We start from the raw sequence: 17,432 nt of genomic DNA on the forward strand, positions 1-17,432 counted from the left end.
CCTGCTTCAGATATTGCTTCTAGAACAATAACCTCTGAAGAATAGCTTTGATCGTATGCTTTAGTTTGCAGTGGTTTAAAAACATCTCTTCCTATTGAGACATAGAGACAACATCTCCTTATGAATCTGAACTCTAGGAATGCTTGACAAAAATAAGTGGAAAAGTAATGTGTCTGTTTCTGGGCCCAGGCCTTAATAAATAGGCAGTTTCACTTCTCATCACTTGTGATGCTTGTTATTGAAACACAGCCACCATGCCATGAGGAAGTCCAAGTAGCTCACTGGAGAAGAAATAAGGTTCCCAGCCCACATCCTCAAGTGAGCTCTCAGCTAACCGCTAGCACCAAGTTACCAGCCACTGGAGAGAGTCACCTTGATAGTGAATCCTCCAAGCCAGCTATCCCAGTTGATGCTGTGTGGAGCAGGAATGAGCTGTCTCTGGCAAGTTCTGTCCTACTTACAGATTCATGATCAAATAAACAATTGTTGCTGTTTGAAGTCATGCGTTGTGTGGGTAGTTTATTAAGTAGTAAAGAAAAATGAAAAGAAGCCAGGCACAGTACACTTTCAGAAGCCAAGGCAGGTGGATCGCTTGGGCCCAGGAGTTTGAGACCAGCCTGGGCAACATGGTGAAAACCTGTCTCCACAAAAAATACAAAAATTAGCCAAATGTGGTTGTGAGCGCCTGTAGTTCCAACTACTCAGGAGACTGAGGTGGGAGCAGCGCTTGAGTCCAGGAGGTCGAGGACGCAGTGAGCCATAATCACGCCACTGCACTCTAGCCTGGGCAAGACAGCGAGACCTGGCTCAAAAAAAAAACAAAAACAAAAACAAAAAGAAAACCAAGAATGCTCAAGAGCAATATAGTTCATAATTCTAAAGATAAATTAAATGAGTTCTATGTGAAAGCCCTAATTTTACTTCATCTCAAAATCCTTATTGAAGTTCTCTATTCATCTATAAATCCCATTGCACCTTCTCTCAGACAAACCAGATTTTCTCTTACAAGTCCTCAATTCAGCTAATAATAGATATCAACTGCGCTGCCTTCACAATGGGCTCTAAATGTCATTTGTTTTCTCTTTCCCTGCTTCCTCTCAATAACTAACTCATCAGTAACCAAATGCAATACTCTCCTTTTCAAAACATCTGACTTCGGTGCCTGCCTTCCCATTACTCTTAAAATCATCCAGAGCATGTCTCTTTGGCATGAACTACCATCGTGAGGTATAAGGGGGGCCTCCTGTATTCCTGCTTTCAGTCCCCCTTCCTCATACAGTCTGCCTAAAAGTCATCTTCCAAAGTCATTGCATGAAATTATGCAAAGGCTCCCACCAGCTCGTTGATTCAAGTCCAAACTTGACCCTCTACAATCCTCCTACAATCTTTTTGCTGCAGTCTCTCCCAGGTTTTCTCAGTAAAAGCAAAGTTTGTAATCACAGATTTGTGAGCCATTCCTTCTTCCTTATAAGTTCCCCCATAGGCCCCATCTTTTTGTTCCATCATAGAAAGCACACTGCTCCATCTGCCAAATGGGCTTTTTCCCCAAGCATTTCTCTAGGCTGTGCCTCCTCAGTCATTTTTTGACAGAACACAAAATGCTCCTCATTTTAAAGGAGGTATCTTGGTATCTTTCCCTCCTTTTGCCTCCTGCCAGATTAGAGAAACAGATCTCATGTTTCCTGATAAATTTGACATTTAATTTGCTTAATTCTATTTAACGTAACCCTCATCTAATCTGTCATTCTAACTTGCATCTGAATATATTATTTCTGTCTCTAGGTAATCAAGTTTCTGATCAAAATAAATATCCCTGCACTAATCATTTTGTAGGTAAAAGTGGAAAGAACCTTGTCCTGGATGCCTTGTATATTTGAGTTCCTGTCTTTTTTTCTTACCAGCTGCATAACCTCAAATCATTTTCCTTCCACAATCTTTAGTTTGCTGTGTTGTAAAGTAAAATTGTTGTATTAGATGGTCTCAGCTTTGTTTTCCCAGCCTGTGATTAGTAATATCAGAATTCAAATTATTACTCAAATTAAAATGTATAAGGCATTCTCTCTTTACAAATGTATTTTGATTTATAAAATGGTTCAAAAAGAAACTATGATAGTAAGCCATCTCAAGCCTTGAATCACTATTTGATTAACAAAAATTGTTTTGTGATTTTTATTTTTATTTTGCAGAAATCTATCTATAGAGAGCTGTGCTTATTGTTAGAAGTACAAACTAATCGGAACTGGCTCTTGAAGGCAGAATAGTTACTGAACCCATACAGATATTCAGATCTGAGCTAAAAGTTTATACACAGTGTAGCGCTCCTGATTCTCAATCCTGGAATCAAGATACAAGCGTTTTCTTTTTGTTTTTTTTTTTCAGTTTCTCAACTATCTAAATTCTCCTGTATGCAAATACTAAAGAGAGCTGCCCAGACAAAAATGTCAGAGTGAACTCGAACACTTCAGTTCTGATTCTAAATCCAGAGAGTGTCATTCTCAACAAACCTCTGAAAAGAGAAAATTTTTCACTCAAAATCATTGTTAAAGACAAGCATATGGGCCTAAGTAAGGATGTGCAAGCAAGCTTACAAAATAATAGTACATTAGTTATGATAAAACTGGCCATATTGAAAAACTAATACACTCTCAAATCTAAGAGTGTGACAAACTTAGCACCTTGAAACAGAAAAAAATAAAAATATAAGAGTTTATTTCTGGCACACAGAAAGACATGTCAGTAGAGTCTTGACTCCATGCAGTGATTCAGAGACCCAGGCACCCTTCCTCTATCTTGTGGTGTGCTGCCTTCTTTACACATGCCTTCCGAGCTATCAAAGGCAGGGCAGTTGGAAACATAGAAGAGGCACGTTTGTTTCTAAATGTCTTGGCAGCAAGTGACACATAAATGACTTCTGGCACATGTAATTTGCTAGAAGTAGTAATGAAACCCCACCTAACTACAAAGGAAGTGGAATCTTCCTATGAGGACATGACTGTTGGAAAACTGGATGTACATAAGCAATAGTAATCTCTACTGGAAATGGAAACACGGTTTGCCTCCTGAGAGTCTAGAAACTTAAGACAAACAAATTGATTTAGGATATCTTTATAAATTGTTAATATGTTACAGATTACATATTAGCTACAAATAACTTGAATTGAAAACATATGTAAAGGCTTTCCTCAAGACAAATATGGGCTGTATCATCGGGGTTCTTAGAGAGATACATGCAACAGTTATCACTAGGTGACAAGGAATATTAGTTTGCAGAGAAAATCATTCTTAATATGTTCTGGATTCAGATGTTCCATTGTGCAAATGTCTCTTTAGGTCATTGCTATTGAATAGTTTTTTGGAAGAAATGTAAGCTATTTTAAAACACATGTAAAATGTGTAAGAAGGTTTATTCAACAATAAACAACTTTTTCTGCTGTAAAGCAGTCATATTCCCAAAGGGGAAAAATATTGAAAATAATAAAGTAATAAAATGAGTGCAGAAAACAGTACCAGTTAAACTACAAGCTGAAGCCTCTATAATAGTTCAGCAAACTTTAATAGGCCACATAGAAAGTATTTTAGGTTTCACAAGCCATATGGTCTTTATTGCAACTGCTCAAACTTAGCCCTTATAGATTAAAAACAGCCATAAACAATATATAAGCAAATGAATAGCTTCATTCCAATCAAAAACTTATTCACAAAAACTGGTGTGGTCAGATTTGGTCTGCAGCCATCAGTTTGCTTATCTCTGCTCCACAATCCTGAAATGGTGCTAGATCCCATACAACTCTTCATTTTTAAATGTAAGCTCTGTATTTAAAAAAAACAGGAATGTAAAACAATCAGAACCAGAATATATACATTTTTTGTCTTTTAGCAATATTTGGCTATATTAACTCTGACAATTAGTTGACATCAAATGGGTTATTATGAACTTTCTGCCTTACATCTTATGGTATGAAATAGTCCAATGAAACCCACGGATAAGATAATACTTTACTATTCTAAATTCAAACATAGATGTATTCCATACTCAATATATCCCAATGAGAAGTGAGTGAAAAGTTTAGCATATAGGATAAAAATGCCTTAGATCAATTTTAAACGACAGATTTTGTCAAAGGTCTTTTAGCTGAGTGACAAGTCTTACTTTATTAAACCTCATCCAATTATTGCTTCTCAGTGATACTGGCAGGATAGAAGGCTGACAGAAAGTGCAAAGGGTATATCCACAGGAAGTGAAATATGTATAATAAAGCACATAGGAAAAGTGAAAGATAATGGAAAAGTACTAAGCTTTACACTAAAGACAGTGAAAACAACTTGCTTACTATGCCACAAAATGTTTTTGCCTGGTACTTTATCATTTCTCTCTTTCCTAACATGTCAGCAAGTCATTGTGTGGTAGTTTCAAAACTGCAAGTAACTTGGTAATACACAAGTGCTGTCATGCAGTAATGTTCCAACTCGGTGTTCTAGAAATGGTTCAACTACAATCACAGATACATATTTTAGGGATATAAATTATATAACTTTTATTCTAGATTGATAGTTCTAAGATAGACATTTATGAATTTTTATGCCATCAATCTATTCTGAATAATAACAGTTACATCTTTGCTAAAGTGCTGTTTCTTCATATTATAACACTGTAACAATTTATTTCAATTATTTCACTTATAAGTATAAATGTACTGGCTGGGCGCCGTGGCTCATGCCTGTAATCCCAGCATTTTGGGAGGCCAAGGCAGGCGGATAACGAGGTCAGGAGATCGAGACCACGGTGAAACCCCGTCTCTACTAAAAATACAAAAAATTAGCTGGGCGCGGTAGCAGGCGCCTGTAGTCCCAGCTACTCAGGGAGCTGAGGCAGGAGAATGGCGTGAACCTAGGAGCTCGCAGTGAGCCGAGATCGCACCACTGCACTCCAGCCTGGGCGACAGAGCGAGACTCCATCTCAAAAAAAAAAAAGTATAAATGTATTATTTGCTCTAATGTGCTGGGCATTGATTACTTCTTAAAGCAAATACTATCTCCAACAAAATGCTATTAATTTACAAATCAATTGTGGCATGATGGGGAAGTTGAGAAAACAGAGGGAGAAGAGATTTCAAGCCTTATGTCTGATCCTTATTAGCTGTGTGATATTGAGCAGGTCATAACTTCTGAGCTCCTATTTTACCTGTAAAATATAGGAAAGAATTTGCTCTACCTCCTCTCATGGTTGTTGTGAGGATTTTGGAAGATATTTGTAAGCAACTTATATGCTACCAAATGCTACACAAAATTTAAATTATTATTATTTTCCAAATCCCCCTATGGATAAATAAAAGCCATCTACTAAGTTGATAATTTAACCACTCAGAAAATAAATAACTATTTCATCACATTCATAATTGTTAACATGTAACTGGCAGGCTAAGTAGATCTAGGGCCAAAGATCTCCACGTATTCAAACAAATGCAAAAACTCAATATACATTTACCCACTTATGCCTTAGGTATTAATTGCTGTCTTAAACATACCAGATGTGTACTTTCTCCTGAGAGAAACATCTGTTTATACCTAGTGTGCATATAGCTAAAACAGAATGAGTAAATCTCTGCTGAATTATCATGAAAGATAAGAATGTCCTTGTAATTGCAGTTCGTCTTCTTGCTTCAGTAGATTTTCATGTAGCACTTTGATATTTAGTTGGGGTAAAAAAAAAAGTCCTCAAATCTTATTACATTGTTAAGTTTTATAAATCACATATCAGGCTTTATTTACACAATTCAACAACTAAATCAGAAAAGCATTTTAAGATTTAATATTCAATAAATATCATTATACTTTCTTGGAGATTTCCTATATTTCTGAGCAGGGCAAAGATTTGAGGAAATGTCTTTAAGAGAATAATTGTATTTTGAAAAATCCTAAAAAGTCTTGGAACTTCCAGCTAGTCCTTGGCTAATAGACGGTCTAAGTTCTCTGGGTGTGACTCCCAGACAGTAAAAGAAGGGGGAGGCTTGAAAATGCAGTGGGGACACTAGGATCCCCAGAACTGCCTACTAAGCTTCTGGTTGGAAGGTCTAAGGTTGATCACTCCACCTTCCAGTCATTTCTTTTCTCCGTCCTTCTAAGGAATGGGTTTATATAAACCTGTCTGTGGATGTGTGTGTGGAAGAAAAATGTCAAATATAAGCCATTTGAATGGGTAGTTCAAAGGGTGTGTTTTCAATAATGAAGTTAATAGGTCAATCAAAAATAAGGTTGAGACCCTCTGATCAGGAGTAGCTTAGACTATAATGAGAATTAAATCTCCATCCTGTCCACTTTGTGGTATATTAGGAAAAAAAAAATAGAAAAGGCACCCTAGGAACTTAGGCTTTCAAAATTATGACAGGTTATTTTCCCCATTTGATAGCCCTGCAGATCAGCTCCAAATAGTTATAAATATATGCCTTTAAGTAATACGATACCTGCTGCTATGGTATTGGCTTTTTAAAGGAGTGTAGACACATTCCAAATGAAATCATGCACATTATAGAGACAGAATCTCTCAGATCTTACTCTCGACATAGGTTTTCTAAATTACAAAATAGACATTTTTCTCCCAATTCACTGCTATTTGAGTAGAAGGCAAGCTTTTGGGAAATTACACTATGCAATAAATTACAATTTGATACTTTTTTCAGAGGTAGATTTTCTTATTTATGCTTTACTTCTTATCCTTTTAAGGGTGTAATGAGCCATTTGTTAGACTCTAAAGAAAATATAATACAATTGACAGAAATAGCAATGAACATCAAAAATATTTTTGTGATATCAAACAGCTTAAAATACCAAATAAATCCTTTGAAAATCCTCTTAGCAGGGTGCAGTGCCTCACTCCTGTAATCCCAGCACCTTGGGAGGCCGAGGTGGGTGGATCACTTGAGCTCAGGAATTTGAGACCATCCTAGACAATATGGTGAAACCTGTCTCTACAGAAAATACAAAAATTAGCTGAGCATGGTGTTCCAGGCCTGTGGTCCCAGCTACTCAGGAAGCTGAAGTGGGAGGATCACTTGAGACCCGGAGGCACACAAGTTGCAGTGAGCCATGGTCATGCCACTGCACTCAGCCCAGGCAACAGAGAAAGACCCTGTCTCAAAAAGACAAGAAAAAAAAAACCCTCCTAATTTTCTATTATAACATGTCTATGAATCATAAAATCGGGTCAGAGTGTTTTAAAGTTAGAGGACAGCTCAATTCCCGTCCCAACTAGCTCTGTATTTAGTAATATGATTCCTTTTGTATTTTTGTCAGATAACTTGCTTTCTATCATTATCATTAGCAGAACTTGACGGCTTGTTTTAATTCCTTCACTCCCCCATCACTACCACGCTCTTATATTCACTCCATCTGGCCCTAACACTTCTCAATTCCACTTTTATATTTTTCTTTTTTGAGACAGTCTCGCTCTGTTGACCAGGCTGGAGTGCAGTAGTGCGATCATAATGCATTGCGGCCTCGAACTCCTGAGGTCAAGCCATCTTCTTGCTTCAGCCTCCTGAGTAGCTAGAACTATAGGTGAATTCCACCAAGCTCGGTTTTTTGATGTTGTTGCTTTTGTTTTTTATTGTTTGTAGAGATACAGTCTTGCTATGTTTTCCAGGAGTCTTGCTATGTTTTCCAGGCTAGTCTGAAACTCCTGTGCCTCAAGTGACCCTCCCACCTCGGCCTTCCGAAGGGTTGGGTTACAGGCATGAGCCACTGCATCCTGACCCAATTTTTATATTTTTCTCACAATGTTTCACTGATCCTGCCAATGAACGAATAATAAATAAGATTTTGATTTAAAAACTCCTATAGTTTTGCTTGGGATTGTTATATTTCAAAAACCTATGTTTAAGCCTATTTAAAATTGTAAGAAAATTTCATGTAATCATAATTGATCTTTATTTCATAAAACTATTCAGACATTTTCTATCAAAATCCTATTCACGTAGTATTTTCCCCCAACACTAAGAAATATAGCTCAGCTTGGGGCTACATTTTCGTCACTATTTCAACTAGATTTATTGATTAATTTAAGTAGTTTAATACATACCATTATCAAAGATGTTTCTTTTAAAGTGGCATTAACTTTCAGACTAAAAAAAGAAAAGCTTATCTTTTATTTTCAATTTACCAGACGTTACAGTCCCTACAGTGATAATGTTAGCAATCTGGTATTAAGGTGTAGAAATCGTGTTTTGTGATGTAATAGATAGGGACTTTTATAAAGGTTCCATTATGCCCCCTGAGAAAATGAATTGACATGCTCAGCCCATCGCCCCTGCTTTTGGTCTACTTCACAAAGCTGTTATCTCTTTTATTTCTACTAGATAATCACAAAATTTTCAAAGGACCATTTTGTTGATTTTCCCAAATCTCTCAAACTTTTACAACATTAAATCACTGTCCTATTTGCATATGAATACCTTGTAACAGTATTTCTTTTTAAAGGTACTGTGGTGGTAGCTATCAGCCCTGGGAATTAATCCAAATAACAGCCTCTGAAGATGGCCTTCTTTGGTATCTAATCAAAAGCATCAACGCCATGACAGCAGCCCTGCTGGGAATCCTGTCAGATTTCATTTATCTGAACACATTGGATAAGTGAGCCAACCGATAAATGCTTTGAAATAACCACTTCTTCATTTTTTCTTTGCGTTGCCACAATGATTTTGTAATGAAAACATAAACCAGTTAATTAGTATTCGCACTCAATGTATGATGCAATTCCATCTTACCCTTCTTTGGTTATGGTGAGCCATCTTTTCAAAGGCTAATTTGAAGTTATATTTTATAGTTTTAAAAAACCAGCATTGTCCAGAAAAATTCACCCTCATCACAATTACCAATACTTCTGCTATTCCTCCGAGCTCTTTCCAATTTCTTCTAATAAGCTACAACAAATGACATTTCTTTTAGGCACAGCTAGTATATTGGTTCTAGGTACACGATTCTTAACATATTCTGGAAAGCTTCTCAATGGAACATCAAAGGCTATAAAATGTGTCATATAGCAGATGTCCTTCCAAGTACCAAGAAGACTCATTGAGCATCCACTGAACACACATGAGGCAATAGTGCTAGGCAAAAAACCCACCCATAAGATGCTTATAGTAGTCTAGTTGTTGAAGTAAGACATAACTGCATGAAAGAGCTAATGAATGATTCTATGCATATATAATAATAGGGGAATTTAAGAAACAGAAAAGAAATGCATAAAGAGTTAGAGACGATCTCATGCTGGAGTAATCAAGAAATACTTCACTACAGCCACTCTCAAGTGAGGCTTTGGGTCCTGAACCACAGAGGGCTGGCAGGACAAATGAGTGGAAATTATATCAACCAAGAAGACATCATAAAGTTCAAAAAGCATGGTTTTGAAAACAGTGCCAATATGAAGGCAGAAGACAGAAGTATGTTCTGGAAAAATATAAACAAAAACAAAACTCATGACCAAACATGGGCTTTCTTTTTGGCAGTTACCAAAAAAAAAAAAAAAATAGATATGCAGACATTTTGAAGAGCCTTTCAAACCAGATAGTATGGAAGTGAAAGATATATTGATGTGTAGGGATACAACATAAATGTAAAACAAAAATTTCAGAAATTCCATATAAAAATAGACAATGACTAAATTACTAACTTATTTGGCACCGTATTCTCATCTTTAAAATTTGGAGGTTTGATAAAATAATTCCAGACATCCCCCCACCCCTCCAACTCTATCATATCATGGACATACTCAACCCCAAACCCTGCAATATTCAAAGATAATCTGCAATGGGTATGAAGAAAAAAATCTATTTTTTCCAAGTAGTGAAGTCAAGAAAGGCTTGATGGGAATTGTGCTATGTTGAATAGGATCATAAAGTATGACAGGAATTTAGACAAGCAAAATGGGAAACAAGGGTATTCAAGACTTAGAAACAGTGCGACTCTGATAAGATTGCTTTTCATTTTCCCTTTATTCTAGAAAATTATCTTCTATCATACGTAGTAGAAGGTGAATTCAAATATCTTATTTCCTGTGAGCTGAAATGTTTTGCTTTTTGTAGGTCATCTTTCCGGGTACAAAAATTTTACATGGGAAAGGATAAGCACAAATGATCGAGGGTTGAAGATGTATATATTTTAATAGCCCAATGTCTAGACCAAGAAGACAGTGAATAAAAAGAATGGGAAATCACATTAACTGAATGCCTAGCATGAGCTTCTTTCCATGTTAGATGCCTTATTGATGTTATCTAATTTAACAATTAAGGCCAACTGTAAATGCTTTCCAAATTTTCCTGTTGACTTTGTATACTACTAAAAAAATCAAACTCTCATAAATAAACTTAGTTGTGAATATCAGTAACAGTTCCTGTTGGTTCAGTTTCACCTTTTGACGTATCATGAGATTCAGGAGGTCTGGAAAAACTAAGCTTTCAGTCCACTGAAAACCAAAATGCACAAATGTGACATACTGCTCTTAATGTTACGCCATAGAAAAGATTCTTATTATTATTATTTGGAAACAGTGAGCTTTCAATGTGAGTCATAGTAAGTCAAGGTCTATATGTATAGTGTAAGTAAACTGACCTAAAAATGTTACCAACAAAACTTACTTGCAGATATTTGTCACCCAATGGCACTCTGGTACTGCTCTGTAACTGGAAAATCCCATTTTGTGAAGCTTTAATGCTCTTCTGCTGTTATAAAGGGCTCACCGTCATGACACTGATATCATTTTTCACACTACCTTCTCATTTTAAGATATTTTCTAGCTTTATGTAGCATCCTAAGTTTTTTCCAGGAGCATGCCTCAAAATAAAACAACCAGTGCTACCATTCTTCAGTTCTTTTTCCTTGATAAATAGAAAGGCTGATGTATTTTATAAAGATTTATGCATTTTATTTTTGCTTTTCATATTCAGGCCTTCTTTCCCCAACTATATTATCAATTTCTTTCTTTCATATCTCTTGCATTGTATCTTATATGCAATACTTTGTTGGAAAACACAGTACTCAGTAATTTTTTGGTTTAATCATAGACTAGAATCCTAGACTATTAGACCAGATGAGATATAGAATTTACATAGTTCAGACATATTCATTTTACAGTTGAGGAAATGGAGATAGGTTCAGGGAAATTATTACAATTTGATCAAGCCTTTTCAGTTAGTTGATAGCAAGAACCTGGGTGTCTTAATAATCTCATGCTTTTCACATTTTTTATCCCATCAATTTAGTCAATATTTACTAAGTACCTTCTAAGTGATAAGTATGACACCAGGAAAAAGGGTGAACAAGGCACCTACCCTTATACTTTCTCCCTAATGTGTGGAAATCAGGAATAAATAGGAAACATAATGCGATAAGCATAACATTACCGTAAGTACACTGAAACAACATCAATCCCAGACTGAGGGTCAGACAAGGCTTTCCGGAAGAAAACGTATTTCAGGTAAGAATGGAAGAATGAAGCGATGTTAACAAAGTGAACGCTGGAGTGCTGAAGGTAGTCTACAAAAGAGGGAAGGGTGGGTTGGGCAAGAGGAAGAAAGAGGGAACATTGGACAGGTGGGCGGGGCAGATTGCAAATGGCCTGGCAGCCTTGCTAGTAAAATTACAATTTATGCCTGGTAATCCATTATCAGATTTAAGTATGGAAAATTCTTCATTAAATTTGTATTTTAGAATGACAACTCCGGCTGTGATGTGGCGAACGAATGAGGTAGAGGGGGCCTGTACCTTTAAGAGCAGAAGACCAGTTAGAAGACTATTGTAGTCATCCATGAAGTGGACAGTGACAGCTTTGATTTCAATTTGAAAAGTAGTGAGCCTGCTCCAATATTTTAAAAGTAAATCTTCTTTCAATATTACAAGGATGGAGAGAAAAAAAGAATGTGTTTATCTTTGAGGAGTAAATTAACCTTGGCAAGGAAGAATTTCATATTGTGGGAATTGAGGCCACAAGCCTTAATTATTAAAATGGATCATTGCAACCCAGTGATGGGACAAAACTCAGTTCCAGTTCTGAAGACCAGCAGTCCTAATCAAGACAGATCATGTTTGCAATGCCAGGGCAGCTATTCCAGCCATGAACAGTCATGGCTTAATTCTAAATAGAAGAGGATTTTAAAATAAGCCTTCTTGATACTCAAAATACTGGAATAGTCTATTTATTTGAAGTTTCCTCTTCAATTGTAAAAGCAATTGCCAAAATATCATCCAAGCTCCTGATTCTCCTGCCAATTCTTATGAGTTTTATGGTTGTGCAGTTGTTCCCATGCCAACCTAATTTTTAAAAATTATTATGAGGTCTGAATACTGGCAAGAAATGCCAAAGGGGGAACATAAGATCAAACAATGTGATTGCATTTTTGTGCAAATTCATCCAATACCTAGGCAAAATAATACAATTAAGATCTTTAAAAAATCAGGGAGGAAGGATACGTATTTACATGAAAGATCCAAAAATCTTGCTTCTAAAAGAAATCTGTACAAAATTTTATTTCATATGATAATACATTATGGCTATGAATTGTGAAAAAAAACAATATAGGTATAAAAGTAGAGGAAATGCTTAAAGGTTATATATAGTAATACTTGCTCTAAGAAATCACAAACTTTTATGCACATTATGAAAAATAATTACAATGCTACACTAAGATGAAGCTGCACAGATTTATATTCATTTTATGGATACTGACCCTTGTTTTACCATCTTCTTTGGCAAGCACTTTTTTTGTAATCCCCTAATTACTTCTTTAAAAACTCTTATCAGTAAAACAAAGGAGATGATCGAATTACAAAATAAAAATAACATTTTACTTTAGACTGAACAAGGAAAGACTCAAAATAATTGCTATATTTTTTGTTACAAGATTCTCAAAGCATTGATTTCTCTCTGCCTTTCTACACTCATCTACCCTTATGTATGTGGGACTATGTCCTCTCTGACCTGGACGCTACAGTTCCAGACAGATATAGCAACTTCAGGCCACTTTTCTACAAAAAGCGGTGAATTCCTCCTGGGAAAGTATTAATTACCATCAAAGGCCTAAATTAAAAATACCCTTCTTTGTGCAAACTTCTCTGATCCTTCCAAAGAGAAATATTCTCTTCTTTATGCTTCTAATTATCTTACTTACTAACTTACCAATTTTCGATTTGCAGGCTCATATGTAAATGCAAAATACCCTATTTTAATTTGCTATATTTTTTCATATACCCCAATATACTCTGGAATATACCTCAATGATTAGACAGAATAGTTATATAAAAATAATACTGATATATGTACTTTATAAACTCATGTTTTATAATAAATGACTGTTCATTACCATGAAGTACCATGTCTACAGTATGTATACCATAATCTGATACTTAAAAAGTATGCAATGATTACCTTTTTTAACTTCCATAAACTTTTAAAAGTTTGTTTCATTTGATTAAGCTTCAGCACATGGTAAAGAAAATTTCAGGGTCGGGCGCAGTGGCTCACGCCTGTAATCCCAGCACTTTGGGAAGCCAAGGCAAGTGGATCACCTGAGGTCAGGAGTTTGAGACCAGCCTGACCAATATGGTGAAACCCCATCTCCACTAAAAATACAAAAATTAGTCGGGCGTGCTAGTGCGCACCTGTACTCCCAGGTACTCGGGAGGCCAAGGCAGGAAAATTGCTTGAACCCTGGAGGCAGAGGCTGCAGTGAGCCAAGATCGTGTCATTGCATTCCAGCCTGGGCAACAGAGGGAGACGCCATCTCAAAAAAACGAAACAAACAAACAAACAAAAAATGATTGACCGAAGTAGATGAATTAAAATCATGTTAGTAGTATTACAATGATTAATGCTGTATTTTTTAAATTTACATTTTTAACAACTACAAGTAGAAAATTTATACTATTTATATCTACAGAGATATGATTATATTTAGGAATAGTGTCCAAATGCATGGATTTATACTAAACTCTACCCGTTATTCCATAGAAAAAGATTTTTGAAAATAAGCTTCGGATTCATTAATTAATTTAGTGGCCACACATTGATAATCTATCAGCAGGGCATTGTGAAAGCAAAAACACGGGGAATACAAACTGGAATAAGAATGGATCCCTCCCCTCAAATAGTTCTTGTGTGTTGGAGTAGACAGGAACAGGAACAGATAAATTCATCATGGAAGAACTGATGTGAAACGGAGGTAAATACAAGGTCTAGCAAGGTTGCAAGGGTGACAATGGCCAACTTTACCTGGGAAAGTCGGAGAAAATGCCCAGTGTTGGGTAGAAATTCACCGGGACAATGAGTTGAGGCACAACAGGAAGAGGGAACAGTGTGTACAGAGGCACCGAGACTTAAAAAGTGCGGCTCATTTGAGCAACTGCCTGTGGCTAAGGATGACTGAAGCATTGGGCACATGGGGGAGAAAGTGGGAGATAATAGCCAATTTGACAGAGGTCAGACCTCTACTCTAGGGAAGCTCTTTGGACTGCATCTTGTGGGAAGTACATGGAGACTGAGACCAGGGGGAAGAGAGGTCAGAGAGTAGACTGTGCTCATGGTCTAAAGAGACAGCCCTTCATTAAGCATCTCTTTGACGTCCATGCACGTGTCTAGACACATTCTAAGTATTGCATTCTGTAGTTTTAGAAATTGGCTGGAATGCATAAGGATTTAAAAGGATGACACTTCACTTTAAGATTTAGGTTTTAAATTGCCAAATATATATTGAATGCTGATCATGTATGAGACGCCATTTTTAAGAACTATAGGGTAGTCAAAGAGGTACAGGCTACAACTATTATCCCCTAAGGCATCTAACCCTGATGTAAAAAGTAGAAACATCTATAGGCACACACACACACACACACACACACACACACAAATACACACACACACATACACATACATGGCATACCAGGATAAGGGTTATACTATAATTACAACTAAGTGATATGAGACAGCATTCAGCAGAGCAATCTTGTGAAATACCATTCCGCGTCCTGTATAAACATTTCAAATTTAAATAACGTAACTCAGGACTTACTAGACCAGATATAGAGAGCAGTTCTGGGGTATTGCAACATTTAAATTCATCTTTGGGAACTGTTACAGGAGGTTGGGAAAATAATATGTTTTCTTCACACACATAAAATTTTTACAAATATTCTTGTGAATTAACAAAACAAAACAAGATTTTTCTTGTTTTGAAAAAGAGGACAGCCTTTATATTTATATATTATCAGCACTTCTTGGATATTTTTTCAATTTTAAAGTAACTTAAGGCAAGTAAATGGTAAACCATCTGCAATTCATTTATAAAAGTCTCCCTCTTGCATATAGATTATACTCCATATGTGGAATAAAAATAATTCAATATTCAACATTAATGTTATCAACACAAAATAAATAGAAAAGAAATTCCAGAGGAGAGAAACCTAAAAGAACCTAACTTTTACATTTCCAATTTTGACATGTAATTTTTCAGGCCTTACAATCCTTTAATACAGCTATTTATATTATATTTCCTTCCTAAATTTAACTATGCTTTCCCCATATGAGACTCAGGATGTTGACCTATAAAACAAAAAGAAATTCCAAAGAATATAGTATGGAAATAATAGAGGTTCATGATGTACTATGCTATTATTCAGGCTGAAAATAAATTGGTTTTCTTTAAGAAGAGACCCTTTTTTAAAGATACCATGTGCCAACATCTGTCCTTTTTTTTTTCACATCCCCTCATTCCACAAGAGCTGGACCACACTGACGATCCAGAGTCTAGGATCAATTTCATCCACTGGTGGGAAGAAGAGTTATTTTCAGTGCTCTCCCACATATCTCCAATGTGTTAATTCAGCTCTCGGTGACGTCTTGGTTACTCTAAATGGAAATGCTGGGTTCCCAAAACCAAGACTCACCTTATAAGCTTTGAGATTTGGGGCCCATTTATTCTCAGCATTTTACCTCTGAGGAATGAAGTCTTGTCTCTGAATTCCAGCCCATGCCTCAGCTCCTGCTGCTGGGGATAAATATTCCTTATGCAGACGTTTTGCAGGCCTGCCTGCCTGGCTGAGCTCAGCATGCCATCTGTTCTGGGACTCCCCTTCACTAAGCTCTGATTGTCCCTCCAGACTCTCCATTTAGTCCTTGGTGCTCTGACACCAACTGCTATTCTGCACTCTCTCATTGCTGGTGACAATGTTGAATTTCACAAGCGCCCTGTGATCCTGGAATACAGTATAAGTTAATAAATCCTCCCATAGTTTGTGTTCTGTGAAACGGCTTACTGCAAAGAAACACATGTCCCCACAAAACTTAGATAAGAAACAGATGCCCTCCTTTACCTATGACAAGGCCAGAACACAGATCCTTCAAATTTCCATTCTTGGCCTGAGAAATGACAAATTGGTCAATCAGAACAAAATGCAAAATTCTCTCCTTCCCCTTAGACTGCTGAACTTTACACACAACCTCTGGAGAATAAGCTGATTTCAGAATAAAACATTCTCTTCTCTGCTGTCTGATCATACCACCATTCTTCACCCACCTCCCCAAACTTGGTGAATTCCAGCCATGTTTACCTCTCCCTGTAAAAGAAAATCTGTCTTTTGCTTAACTTTTGAGACCTACCAGATCTCATAGTGGAAGCTATCTCCCTATTATCTTCCTACACCTATAATCATCCCTTTCACCACTCTTGTAATAATCCTTTCAAATAAAGTATCTTCTTCCTTCAGTCCAAATTTCCTTTTTATTTGACACTGGTCAGTGAGCTTTCTGTCTGCATAACTGAAGTGGCTGACTTTTTCCTATTGCCTGGAGTAGTTTTTGTCTCGCACTACCCCTAATCGCGTCTGTTAATGTCCACACTTTCTCTTGCAACCACACCCAGATACCACTCCCTAAACCCTTCCAATCTTTCTTTCAAAGCTTGCCACAGTTAACACTTAGAGTCTATGCACCACAAGTTGTTATTATATTAGGCTTCCTATCCTCAAACTCATTCAATTCATAACATTTTTAGTCAAAGATCTAGAAAGTAACATCCAAACTGTTTAACTAAAATTCTTCCAAGATGCCTCCATCTTATTGCCATCAAATGTCCTCTCATCTCACACATCCACAATGGAAAGCTTTTAAGAAATTTGTCAGAAACTCACAAGCAAGGAAAGAAATAGCACTGGAAAATGTTTCTTATTACTTGAGAAAAGTGCTTGATAACCAGCCATGCATGGGAACAGCATCATTGAAATAGAGGCGTGTAAGTGCACTCAAGCCACAAGGTCCCGTTCGGGTAAAGTCAGAGAAGCATTTGCAAAAAAAAAAAAAAAAAAAAAAAAAATCACAGTTCTTCCTTCAATTTCCTGGTAAAAACACACAGATTAATTGGAACTCTCTTTGCAGGAAGTTGCCATGCTTCAAA

General features: G+C 36.6%; 1 protein-coding gene and 1 long non-coding RNA gene across 2 annotated transcripts in view; both read right to left on the reverse strand.

The window, feature by feature from the left end:
* Positions 1-17,432, reverse strand: part of SGCZ (sarcoglycan zeta) — a 1,171,086-nt gene that overhangs the window by 1,046,513 nt on the left and 107,141 nt on the right. The window lies entirely within an intron of this gene.
* On the reverse strand, positions 3,574-17,343 carry LOC107976246 (uncharacterized). Its single transcript, XR_001720041.4, has 2 exons — positions 8,075-17,343; positions 3,574-3,810 (listed from the first exon to the last, which is right to left on the reverse strand). It is a non-coding gene; the product is annotated as an uncharacterized LOC107976246 (long non-coding RNA).

The sequence above is a fragment of the Pan troglodytes genome, chromosome 7, assembly GCF_028858775.2.
Source record: "Pan troglodytes isolate AG18354 chromosome 7, NHGRI_mPanTro3-v2.0_pri, whole genome shotgun sequence".
Taxonomy (NCBI): Eukaryota; Metazoa; Chordata; class Mammalia; order Primates; family Hominidae; genus Pan; species Pan troglodytes.